Source organism: Pinus tabuliformis, chromosome 6, assembly GCF_031772625.1.
Source record: "Pinus tabuliformis cultivar Carrire ecotype Pingquan chromosome 6, CPIR1, whole genome shotgun sequence".
NCBI lineage: Eukaryota > Viridiplantae > Streptophyta > Pinopsida > Pinales > Pinaceae > Pinus > Pinus tabuliformis.
The window spans coordinates 808,518,714-808,532,917 of record NC_142292.1 but is presented as its reverse complement, the minus strand read 5'-3'; positions in this window follow the sequence as shown (position 1 = coordinate 808,532,917).

Genomic DNA, 14,204 nt, shown 5'->3' with positions numbered 1-14,204 from the left:
GGATACTTCTGGCCAACAATGTTCAAAGATTGCATAACCGCAGTCAGAAGTTGTCATGCCTGTCAAATTTTCGATAGCAAAACGAGAAGACCACCCGCACCTCTGTAGCCAATAGTTGTTGTTGGGCCATTCTCCAAATGGGGCATCGATTTCATGACATGTAACCCCACCTTGACCGGGGGGCATGGGTATATCATAGTCGCAGTTGACTATTTTACCAAATGGGCCGAGGCGATGCCTACATTAGATAACACTGGTGAAACAACTGCCCTCTTCTTTTTCAATCATGTAGTCGCCAGATTCGTCATCCCACAGGCCATAGTCACAGATCATGGATCGAATTTTCACAATCACATGATGGTCGAATTAGATGCCAAATTAGGGTTGTCGCATGACAGCTCTACTCCATATTACCCGCAAGCCAATGGACAAGTTGAAGCAATCAACAAGGTCCTGAAGCGCATGCTGCAAAGGATGATTGGAGTTCACAAAAGGAGTTGGCACCTAATCCTGTACTCAGCCTTGTGGGAATACCGAACATCGGTAAGGAATGCGACCGGGTTTACACCTTTCCAACTAGTGTATGGCCTAGAAGCAATCTTACCAGTTCAATGTGAAATCTCGTCCCTCAAACTCGCAATCGACCTTCTCCCCGGAACTTGAGAAGAATAGGTTCGTTTCTTGGACTAATCCAATTGGATGAAACCCATCGTGATGCCGCTTTGGCTAACGAAGCCCATAAGAAACGAGTCAAGGCGCAGTTCGACAAGAATGTCAAACCCCGTGTCTTCTTAGAAGGTGACTTGGTCTTGCTTTATGACCAAGAATCCAATAAATTTGGAGCAGGTAAATTCAAGTCTTTATGGATGGCCCCCTATATTGTTAAGCAAGTGTTAGCAAAAGGAGCCTACGAGTTAATGGATCATGACAGGATTCCACTGGCACAACCTCGTGATGGATTGTACCTTAAGCATTACTATGCATGATTCAGTGTGGTAACCTATATGATTTTGTTACATTTTTGTTTTCACTAAAGTATTTGTTTTGGTCAAGTAAATCCGCTTTTTACATTTGTCGCAGATGTCGAAACTATTGGAATTATTTGTTGGATATGCCGATGGAGCGAGTCGTAGTTCGCAGAACCTATCTTCTGCGGCCTGGGCCATTTTCAATCCAAGCGGCGAGTTAGTAAGTTTCAGAGGGGTATGTATTGGTCGATCAATGAATAACATTGCTGAATATAGCACGTTGATAGAAATTCTCTCTGATGCCATCACACATGGCATATGCCGACTGGTCGTCAGGCTTGACTCACAGCTCATCATACTACAGCTCACTCGTATCTACTCTGTCCTAAGGGTCAAGATTTTGGAAAGGCAATTTTATTGTATTCAATATCAGCATATTTCCAGATGCTTAAACACATTAACTGACTCATTGGCAAATTATGTGTTAGATAGACATTTGCAACATTTATAAAAAGAAGCATCTCATCAATATTTGCACCAGGATCATGTAACTTAACCAAAATAAAACTCCGAAAATCAAATATATATATATATATATATATATATATATATATATATATATATATATATATATATATATATATAACTATTTATGGTTTACACATAATGTTCTGTAACCAAGACAAAATTGGTCAAATGACCCAAAACTCAAAAACGCTAGGGGGCACCCTAGTCTAATGATGCTGGTGATAACAAGTCACCGCCTGTGCAATCATGCGTAAAATCCTAGTCCACTGACTTGGCACGCCAGTAGTATGTCGCTACAACCTCAAAGGCAGCTCGTCAGTCCTCACATCTGGAATACCAAGAGTGAGGCCCTCGACCTGATCCCGTAATGCTGAAAGAGTCTCGGCCACATCAAGGTCGTGAAGGATAGCCCTTCCCACAGCCTCTCCTGCTGGAGCGGTAGCTGGCACTCTCAGGCGTACTACTCGCCGAACGGGACCAACATCTTCATAAGCACATGAGTTTTGATTAGTATTGACAGAGTAAAGAATAAGGACATTATAAAAGAAAAACAATAAACAAGAATATGGTCAAAGAATTTACCAATGGTACCCCACTGTTCGCCAGCTGGCAGTACCAAATCTGGGTCACCCCGGAAGTCCATACCAGAATATGGATATTCAGAATATTTGGAATAAACCATCTCCTGACGATAAAACCACCCGAAGAAGGTATCAGAGAAGGAAATCTGAGATTGACCAGCATGCCTAGACATATGGTCGACCCATCTCTGCATACGTGGTTCAGTCGGTGGAGGTAAACCGAGTGCAATATACTGTGGCTACATCAGTGGTATCTTTTCCAAGGTGAAGGCGGTCAAAATAGAACCGTATACAAAGTTCTTCAACCTCCCGCTTTTCACCTTGGTCAACTGTTCTTTCATCACAAGGAGTACCGCGTCACACCAGTTGAACACCTTCGGTTCGAGGCATTCCAAGGCGTACTGCATATAAGATCGGTTGGCCAGATGAAGAGCCACACCACTAGCCATCCTACCAAAAGTAAACAGAATGGTCCTCAAAGACCTGCCAGTGACATCTCGGATGATGATCTTGTCGTCTTTACTCGGCTGAGATCCCTCTCTGCAATACCTGCGAACATAATCTCTCACAGATTCACCTCCACGGGCCAAACCTGATAAAGAGATGGGGGCACCCCGCCTTGATAAGCCGGTCAAAAAATAGATGTCCACTACAGTCAAGGGGATGGATTTTCCCCTAATATAGAACACCTGGCTGGTAGGATCCCAAGCATCGAACAAATACTGCAGCAAGTTGATTTGTTGTCTCATGCTAGAGATGTGGAAAAACTTCAACAAGCCACAGTTCCGCAATGCGTTTACTGTAACCGGATCATGTAAAGCAAGCATGTAATATTCTTCATGCTCACGCTCTTGCCATGTAATGGTCATCTTGCTCCAATGAATCTCTGAAAACAAACAAGAGAAGAGTTAGATCCTGATTTGGTGAGAAACAAGCAAAAATTTCCATTGAAAATTGTGCATAAATTTCCTTCCTTGCGCTCATCGCACCTACAGTAGTGTTCTAGGTGCGTTGCATGTCAATTGGCCAGTGGACAGGCTAACACCCAACGCACCTTTCGATTCATAAAGGGTGCAATGGAGCCAGGGCGAGTTTTTCAAACCCCAGAGGCTCATACAAACGAGAAATTAGGCTCAGAATGCAAAATGGAAAGGATGAAATGAAAGAGCTCAGGTTTAGCTCCTACTTGGTCCAACGACGCCGAAAATCATCCACAGAATCTCCCGGAATCAGCTGATGAAAATCAAGGGGGAAAGCACCTCCAAAGCTCCAACAAGCCAAAGTTCAAATGAAATGGTAAAATGAGAGGAAAAAGCACTTTTAAATTACTTTTACGTAATTCGAGTAAAATATTAGTGTCTTAACTCATTTTTCAAACATATATTGTTCATTTCTAACTAGTTTGATGAAGCAATTGAGCATGCAGTACAATCTTTGAAAGAACAAAGCTATTAATGGTAAAGGTACATCGAGCAGTTTTAATGTGGACTTCATGCTCGTTAAAAAATAAACATAAGCAATGAGCAAATGTTTCCCCCAACGTTTAGGCTCAATAAAAAATGAACCAATTTCTGGTAAATAACCGTCGTGAATGTAGTACTTCAGCCTTTAAAGCCTTGGTCGTGTTCTCATCATCACCTCCACTATGTATTGGATGATCATTCACCTCCATTTGATTATTTACCCCTTTTGAGGAACAATTGCGAAGAGTGATCCTGTTAGCCATCCTTGTAACATTGCCGTGATTTGGAAATTCCAAACCTTACCTGGAATCAGCTGCTACCCAAATTTATCACTCGTTCCTCAAAAAACGAGTCTCCTTTAAGCTCTTTTCAACTGACTCGTAAAATATGTAAAGATTTCCGAGCTATTGGCCTCTCCAGCTCGTTAAAGGGACCGGAAGTGCTAGCCCTCCTTTAGATTTTAATCTTTTTGGACCTGAGGGATTATTACACAAAAAGATCGAGTGCTTGTTTTATTCGGCTCGTTAAAAGTATCGAAAATTCATCCCTTCTGTATTGTTTTATACTTTTTTGAACTTAAGAGATTAGATGATGAAAAAGGATTTTTGGAGTTTCCTTTATGTCCCTTTTCAGACTCTCTAAAATTGAAAAGGACCGAGTTATCTTTGTCGTTAAACTCGTTAAAACCTAATAGCGACAAACTTGTCATAGCAGACAAGAACGAGTTTCACTATCGCTAGGCTTGTTAAAACATAGCGATGGGTTTGCCCGAAGGGCAAATTATAGAACAAGCATATGTTATCCTCCTCAAGCTTGACAAAAATAAAGAGGTACTGGTCAGAAATGACTGGGGAAAAATTGGGAAGAAAACTTGAAGAAACTTTGTTGGTAGCAAGTTGCTCTTGAACATGACACTTTCACTCCGCATCCAAGTCGGGTTGGGTTGTTTCATTCACCGGTCACATCACCATGGTCACATCACACCATCCACATTTGGGGTTAATGCTACCGATCCATCATGTCAGTGTCGCGGGTATATTCAAGAGAAGTCACTCAGAGAATTCACCTGTGTATCACCCACTACAATACATTTACACTCCATTCTTTCATGACCGGCACCCTGAACCTTATATCACCAGACCGTTTTCATCTCCATTAGAATCATTTTCTCTGTTCCGTGTCATTGATGTGGGATTCATTAAGGCCCTCCTATGACGGATTGCTTCTTGTCGACATCAGCTCATTATCCAAGAAGTCAATCTAGGGACACCCCTTTCAGTACTTTGAAGCTTGCATGCCTCAATGGCAAGTTTCTCATTTTCGGTGACAGGTTTACATCAATGACCTTCGACCGAAAGATTTTGCATGGTGTTCGACGCCAAGTCCTTTATTCACACCACGTGAATTGTACTGCAGTACCTTGAGGGTCATTATCATTATTGGTGATTCCTCTCGCGCCGGTTAACAACTTACATCATTGGCTGGTAATCAGGCGATGTCTTTTCATGTTCGACTCCAAAACATCACTCACATGGATCGACTTGTACTTTGAGTGAAGATCGGAAGAGATTGAAGACTCCGGATCTAGTTTCATCCATCTGGGCTGCGATATATATTCAGGAAAATAAAGACATCAAATGTACATCATTGCTGCACAAATAATCATCCAATCAAAGGGATGATGGCTCTACCAGAATCATCAGTTTACACTCAGACGATTGTCTATCCTATGTACATGAAAACGAATTTATAAAGCTGAGCATGGGAATGCCCACCTCAACTAGATCATGAAAATATTATGAAGATAATGTATTGTATTGTATCTTATTACAGGTCTCCTTCTAGCTTGAAAGAACTTCGGATCCTCATGATAAAGCATTTCACCCGACATCAAAAAGATTAACGACCTCATGCTTTAGGGGGCAACTGTTATAGACATTTTTGGGCACTACAACCCCAAGCATAAAATGTCCATAAACCAAGGGCTCCTAAGTCCCTAAAAGTGTTGTTCCAACCCCTAAAGGAACAAGGTCAACTGATTACAACTTCTCCCAGAAGTTCTCCATGAAAAACTACTCAGAACTGGTCAAAACAGGATCATTTCACCTGCTCCATAGGCAAAGTGCGTTGCATCTCCCCTAAGTACACTCAGTGGGTGCATTGCATTTTAAAAATCCCTTATATGGGGTGTGATGGGCGAGAAGAGACAAATGGCAGTGTCAATCCGCGAGGTGGAGAAGCATGTAATCTTCCAGAAACTTCTCCTGTGACACTTGCCTCTCTGAATTCGACCAAGGATGAGTAAGAGATCATCAATCTCCAAGTGGAAGCAAGAACTATCAGAGGGAATACACTAATCAAAACACAATCTAACTCATCTCCCTTACAGACATCTATATATGGATCCCTCATCCCAGAGATCCGGAGGCTGGAATTTTGCATCTTGTAAGGAATTGTTGTTGGTTTCTTAAGGCAACATCATAGTGTTGGGTGATCTAAGCTTTGCATGAGGTGAAGAAGGTCTTACTTGCTGAGAGGATGATGCTGGGTCAGAATAACTGGTTGTAACTCTCTTGGCTCTTTCTTGATTATCAATAAAGCTATTCAAGTTTTCCTCCATACTCTTGTGTCATTTATGTTTTATGCATTTGTATGGTCAATTTACATCTGATCCTAGATTGTTTATGATAGTAGATCCATGTTCTTGTATAGTGTTATGCTGCTTTGATTCTACAGGTACTCTATGAAGCTGGGTATACAAGAAAACAAGTAGCAAAGGACTATCAGAAGAGAGAGGAATCGAGCAAGGAGCCAAGCGCAAGACAGAGGTTGGTGTCCTTTATTCTTCTCTCATCTATCTTTCATAAAGGAAAACAAAAGTAGTTTTACTTTGTTTGTTTCTAAGGTAGCTACCACGCCTTAGTGGGATTAGCAGTTCTGCATAGACACTTTTCCCTGTAACAATAATCCATGGTGTAGAGGGTTTAACCTTTTGAAGTTTGCGATATCCTACGGATGCAGGGATCTTATGGATGGAGTTAAATCTATGATTGGGTCAGGGCCTAATCACATTTCGCAATTTGGAGTTAGCGGGGGAAATCTTATAGAACTTTGCGATTTGCGATGTCATATAGTAATGTGACCTTGTGGGTCTCGACAACCTTGGGTTTATTTGCTTTGCACATCATCCATTTGTTAAAAATACTTAGGACTACGACCCATTTCCTTTGTATTTCTAGGCTTTGACCTTAAACTTTAACTTCCGATTGCGGAGGTTGGGTTTTGGCTTCCGGGATTATTCTTTTTCATGATCTTTTGCAATTTTGGTCTAAAAAGGGGGTGATTCTTGGTATAAAAGGGACTATAACACAAAACAAAGAAATTTTTATTTTTTATTTTTTATTTTTTATGTTTTTTTAAAATTTATTAAGGGTCCCCATTTAAATAAAATAAATTTCATAAGAAAATTATAAAATATAAAAATGGGGGTTGGTTGAATAACATAACAATTGGCGATTCACTGGAAGAACCAGTTATCTCTGATGAATGAAAGTGAAATTTCAAAAATTAAGTAAAAATATTTTAGATAAAAAAATCACTCATGCTATAAAACTCATTAAATTACAATTTATTTTAAAAACCTTTTGAGAATGAAAATGTCTTATTTTGGTATCAATTATTAATCAGTTGTAAAAATAAAGTAGGGGACCTTTTACGACTTAGCTTATAATGTACTCGTTCATCACAGGTAGAGCCACTACTGCCAGTAGACGTTCATAGCCTCGACAGGGTTACCTTTTAACCACCAACAATCCAGTATCCCATCCATTCAATAGTGAAATAATTAGAGGTTTTTTTTTAGTGATGCTAAAAAACCATTTTCCTGGTTTGGTGGCTAGATAACAACCATTCCATTCACCGGTAACAATCAAACTGAATAAGATGGCTCGTGATGAGACCCCTTGTCTTACAATTAAAAATCATAAGCCATTACCCTGATTTGGTGATCAGTGTGGTAATGTCAGTTTAATTAGTTCCCTATGAACATGGTAAGCAAGCTCATGATGAGACCTCTTATATTTTTTAGATTTATTATATTTTAGAATTACACTCTAAAAATTTCCTTTTTAATGGATGGGGAGGATTGTTGATTCCTTAAGAGTTTTAGATGAAAAATCTGTGTTGAAAGTGTTTTAGTTGTAAGACGGTCTTTACTTTTTAAGCATAATTTTTTTTTACTAAAACGAGAGTAAAAGGATATAATTTTTGAGGTTTTTAAATATTTTAAAACTTAATGGAAAAAATTTCAGCCTTAATGATTTTTATCTATTTTTCAATTTTCATAACGACTTGTTGAAAAATACCTACTTTCAAATTGAAAAATCACAAACTGATTTTAAGAGATATTGATGAAAGGCCAAGAGTATGTCATTTAACATTATTATCTTAAAGAAAAAGTAAATGTGATATGATAATTGAATTCTCAAGATATGACCATTCACAAGTATGCTGGTAAAATCACCAAAACCAAATCTAAAAGGAAAACTTTAGAAAATTGTTTATACAAATTTCTTAACAAAAGAGTAAAAAGATAACAAAGAAAACATTCCTTCTTATGGTGAAATTTAGATAAATCAAATTTTCAAAGTTAAAAGCATTTAGCGATAATTAAGTTTGAATGATGAAATTTTCTATTTATTTATCTTTTTCAGAAGCAGAACTTGTAAAAAGCATTTTAACCATTTTCTAATTAGAGTAATTCTTTTGAAGAAAAAGATTAAGGTTTAGAATTTCCCCATTTTAGATGATTCGATGAAAATCATAAATGCTTCTTTGAGCTCGCAATTTTGATCTGGTGAAGGTGTGAAAAAGTTTGTGAAAAGCTACAAAAGAGAGTTATATATAATCAGAAAATAAGTAAACAAAACAAAATCTAAAAAGTAAAGAAATGAATGAAAACGAGTATAAGAGGCTTACCATTGAAGAATTTCATTTAATATTACCAGAAAGATATGAATTTCTCCAATGCAAGGCAATTAACTCAAAATCATTATTTATTGAATCTAATCTAAACTAATCTACTCCTAATTCTAACTTAATGAAGGAAACATGACTATGTATAATCATACTTCCAATGTAACCATTCTCTCATTTTATTACCTACCTGTATGTACAAGTAAAACGTTAGTAACAAGATAACGAAAACAATCAAAATGAAACAAAATTTATTATTTACATCTAATGTAAAATTATGTACAAAAACAAGTTTATTTACAATTAACTTGTTAGTAAATCATATTTTTTGGGAAGCATGCTCTAAACAAATATTAATGGGACCATAAAAGAATTGATGAATATTTGTTAGAGAATGAAAACTTTCCAAAGGAGATGATGGAAAAGCATGTTGTGAAGGAAGAGCACTCTCAAGATTTAAATTTGACTGATGATGAAATGATTGGAATGAATTTCTGAACATCGAATTAAATTGGAAATGAAATAATTTTTGATATTCAAGATTATGAGAAACCAATTCATCATTTTCATTTAATAAATCTTGAGGATATTCAATATGGCAAGATTTAACATGTTTGCAAAAGGAAAAGAAAGGAAAAGGAAAAAAATGTAAAAACAAATAAATCATTATGAAAACTAAAATTACAAAATAATTTTACAAGGCAAATCTAGAACTCATCTTGGATTTTAGTCAATGAATTACCATTAAAAGGAAATTCCTTGAAAAACTTATAATTGCAAGTTTCTAAAAGAAAATTAGAATGAAATACTTTAGAAACTCACAACATTAACTAATCAAAATTATCAAAATTAAGTTTGTGTTTAGTAAGAGGAGCCAAAATTAAAGTGTATTAATCTTTGCAAGATAGATCAATTTTTGAAATTGGTTCAATTTGTACAAGATGTGATTATTTATCCTCATTATCATGATAATCATCATAAATTACTTTCTTCTTATGAAAATTAAATTGCTGATGTGAACTAACAGAATCAGAAAATACAAAAGAAGAAGGTTTTGCAATTAAAGAATTATCATCCAAATGAGTAATAGATGCAGAATTCTCAAAACAAATATTAGGAAGATTATCACTTGAAATCTTAAGTTGATCATCATTAACTATATTCTGATTTATAAACACATTAGGATAAATAAAATAATGCATTCCAAAATACAATGACAGCTGAAATGAATCGTTTATAGAACTTGTGGTATTATGATCTAGGTTTAAGGAAGTTCTTTCAATTAGAGAAACATGTTCTGAATTTTTTGTATTTTTTTTGAAAGAAGATAAATTAGTAGGTTCATTATCCAAGTCTTGTTGTAGATTGGATTTTATTGGAACTACTGATTGATCACATGCATCATAAAAATTTGTTGTAATAACATTTTTAGATTTTGTATTTATATTGAAAATATTTGTTTTAGAAACGAAAAATGAGAATTGAAATTTTTTAAAGAAGAATGTTGTGATTTAATTACAATTTCAGGTTCGAGTTCCATAAAATCATTTGATGATTCAAGACTAGTTAATGAGTTAAATGTGTCTTGTTCTTCATTAATTGATTCATTATCTTCAAAACGGGAAGAAATAGGAGAAGTGAAACATTCAATTAAATCTTCAGTTGAAGGAAAATCCTCTAAATGAAATCTATAACAAAATGACCAAAATATTTTATAAAAATCATCTAAAGATTCATTATCATACATGTAAATATTATCTAATTCTAAACACAAACTATTGTAACTGTAATTTTGATGTGCTTTGAGAAATACCTGGAAAATATGTTTCCATGAATGAATCGACTTCTTGAGAAGCTAAAATAAACATTTATGGATCCATCCTCTGAATGTGAGAGTGAAAATCCTACAAATGTAATTATCAACGATTATATTAAAATATTTACATTTATTAACAAAACCAACAATATGATTTAATGCAGAAATATTGCTCTCACCATTTAACTTTAACTGTATGAGAGTTAGTTATTGTGCCATTATATCCATCAGAGGGAGCAATATATATTGAAAATGTCAGAGAAGAGTACAACACAGATGACATCGACAACATTTATTAGATAACAACAAAAGAAGAAGAATGGATTAGCCATATTCCAAATGGAAAACTTACTTGGGAGCAAGATAGTTCCTACACTTCAAATTCAAAACAGGAATTGAAAAACTGGCATAATAGGATGCATGAAGTGTCTACAAGGTGGTGTGCAAGGATCACTAAAGTAGTGTGTTCTATGACAGTTTAAGTATGTGATTTACCTTTGTACAATGGTTTGGGTGAAGTAAATACTTTCTTTCAATATTATGAAATAAAAGTACTTGAATGTTAGAGATTGCTAGCTTTGGATCAAGCATTGAGGGCTACTCTTGCTAGATGGTGGGGTACTCATAAGAAGAATATAGGAGATTGGAAAAAGTGTAGAAGGTTGATGTGGGTAAGATTTGGTCAAGTAGAAACAAAGCTCGTAGAAAAGTATGATGGCCAGAATGATCCTAGAGACCACATACAGCTTTCTATGATATCTTTGGGAGAAATTCCACGAGAAGAATGGGTAAATGGATTCATCCATACCTTGGAGAAAATTCCTCAGAATTGGTATCTAGAAATCGAGCTTTGACATGGTACTACTAGCTAGGCAGAATGGTCGATGGATTTATAATGACATTCAGATTTGAAGATGATTGTCCACATATAGATGCAACTCTAAATATAGTTAAGAAGAATATTTCTTAGAATGAAGTTCCAGTTAACTGGCAACCTGATTGGGCTGCACAGATATGTAATGTAATGTAATGCTATAATCTCATTATGGAAGACGATGAAGATCCTCACAAAATTGACATCAAATAATCAAAAAGTCATTATGAAGTAAATAGACCTAAGATAGAGATGTGCTATATAAGGAAACCATTAAAGACGAGGAAGGTGAATATAGGGTCATAGATTGAACTGAAGTACACAACAATAGTAGATTACTGGGATGAAGACATAGTCAACAAGATAACAAATCTCTTGCATGAATATCAGGAGTTGTTCCCCACTAAGTTTTTAGTTATGAAGGGAATATTAGGAGATTTTGGAGTTATGAGGATTCCTCTGAAGCTTGATGTGAAGCCTGTCAAGTAGAGATCTTATAGATTGAATCCAAAATACAAGGAGAAGGTGAAAGAAGAATTAGAAAAAATATTAAGAACTGGGTGTTATCGGGAAAACTAGTGTCCATTCAGAGCTGCTAGTCCCACTAAGACAGGTAGCTATCTTAGAAACAAACAAACTGAAGGTACTTGTGTTTTCCTTTATGATAGATAGATGAGAGAGAAGAAGAGAGTACCAACCTCAGTATTTCACTAGTCTCCTTGCTTGTTTCCTCTCTCCCTTCATAGAGCCTTCGCCAATCCTTTCTCACTTGTCCCGCTTCAAAGAACACCTGTAGAGTCAAGGCAGCAAAATACCATCAAAGCATAGAGATCGATAGCCATAAACAATGCAGGATCAAATGTACATTAACCATATAAATGGATATACAAATACAAGATTCAGAGATATACAAGCATATGGAGGAAAACTCAAATAGCTTTATTGCTAGAAGTAGTAGAAGAGAGGATTACAACCAAGCTATCTAATCCAGCATCATCCTCATAGCATGAAAGCCCTCTTCACCTCATACAAAGCAAGATCACCCAACAATGTCTTCAAAGAGAAACCAAAAACACTTCCTTGCAAATTTCAAAATTCCAACCTCTGGATCTCTAGGATGAGGGATCCATATATAGATGTTTACAGGAGAGTGAGTTAGCTTCTGGTTTTTTGATTAGTGTCATTTCACTGACAGTTCTTGGTTCCACTTGGAGATTTCAGATCTCTTACTCATCCCTAGGCGAATTCAGAGAGGCAAGAGTCATATGAGTAGTTTCTAGAAGATTCTTTGGGTTTCCACCTAGCAAACTGCTACTGCCATTTGTCTGCTCTCACTCATCACACCCTACAGAAGGGCTTTCTAGTATGCATCGCACCCCTCGTTTGTAAAAGGTGAGATGCATCTCACCCTATGCATGGAGTGGTCTGTATGGTCCAGTTTTGACCAGTTCTGAGTAGTTTTTCATGGAGAACTTCTAGGAGATGATGTAATCAGCTGACCTTGTTCCTTTAAGGTATGAAACAACACTTTTAGGGGTTTAGAAGCCCTTGATTTATGGACATATGTTATTGGGGTTGCAGTGCCCAAATATGTCTATCACAGTTGCCCCCTAAAGCATGAGGTCGTAAATCTTTTGATGTCGGGTGAAATGCTTTATAATGAGGATCCGAGATTTTTCGAACTGGAAGGTGATTTGTAATAAGATACAATACAATACATTATCTTCATAATATTTTCACGATCTAGTTGAGGCGGGAATTCCCATGCTCAGCTTTATAAATTCATTTTCGTGTACATAAGACAAACAATCGTCTGTGTGGCAAACTGATGATTCTAGTAGAGCCATCATTCTTTAGTTTGGATGATTATCTGTGTAGCTGTTATGTACATTTTATGTCTTTATTTTCCTGAATATATCGTAGCCTGGATGGATGAAACTAGATCTGGGGTCTTCAAACTCGTTCAATCTTCGCCCAAAGTACAAGTCGATCCATGTGAAAAGATGTTCTGATGTCGAACATGGAAAGACATCGCCTGATTACCAGTCAATGATGTAAGATGTTAACAGGTGCAAGAGGAATCACTGATAATGATGATGACCCTCAAGGTACTGTAGTACAATTTATGTGGTGTGAATACATGAGTTGATGTCGAACACCATGTAAAATATTTCGGTCGGAGGCCATTGATGGAAACTTGTCGCCGGAAGTGAGAAACTTGCCATTGAGGCATGCAAGCTTCAAAGTACTGAAAGGGTTGTCCCTAAGTCAACTTCTTGGATAATGAGCTGATGTCGACAAGAAGTGACCCATCGTAGGAGGGCCTTAATGAATCCCACATCTATGACATGGAACAGAGCAAATGATTTTGTGGAGGTGAAAATGATCTGATGATATAAGGTTCAGGGTGGGGGTCATGAAAAATGGATAGTGAAGGTATTGCATGGATGAGATGTTAGCTAGGTTGGTGAATTCTCTGAGTGACTTCTCTTGAACATATTGGCAACACTGAAATGGATTAGTAGCATTAACCCCAACGTGGATGGTATGGTGGACCAATGGTGATATGATCGGTGAAAGGAATAACCCAACCCGACTCAATCATGGTGACGGAGTGAAAGTGTCATGTTCAAGAGCGACTTGGTACCAATGAAGCTATTCAAGTTTTCTTCCCTTTTTCCCCAGACATTACTGACTAGTACCTCTTTATTTTTGTCAAGCTTGAGGAGGATAACATATGCTTGTTCTATAATTTTCCCTTTGGGAAAACCTATCGCTATGTTTTAACGAGCCTAGTGTTAGTGAAACTCACTCTTGTCTGCATGGACAAGTTTTTCACTATTTTTTTAACGAGTTTAACGACAAAGATAACTCGGTCCCTTTCAATTTTAGAGAGTCTAAAAGGGATGAAAAAGAAACTCCAGTGGTCCTTTTTCGTAATGTAATCCCTTAAGTCTGAAAAAGTATAAAATAATATGAAAGGGATGACTTTTTTGATAG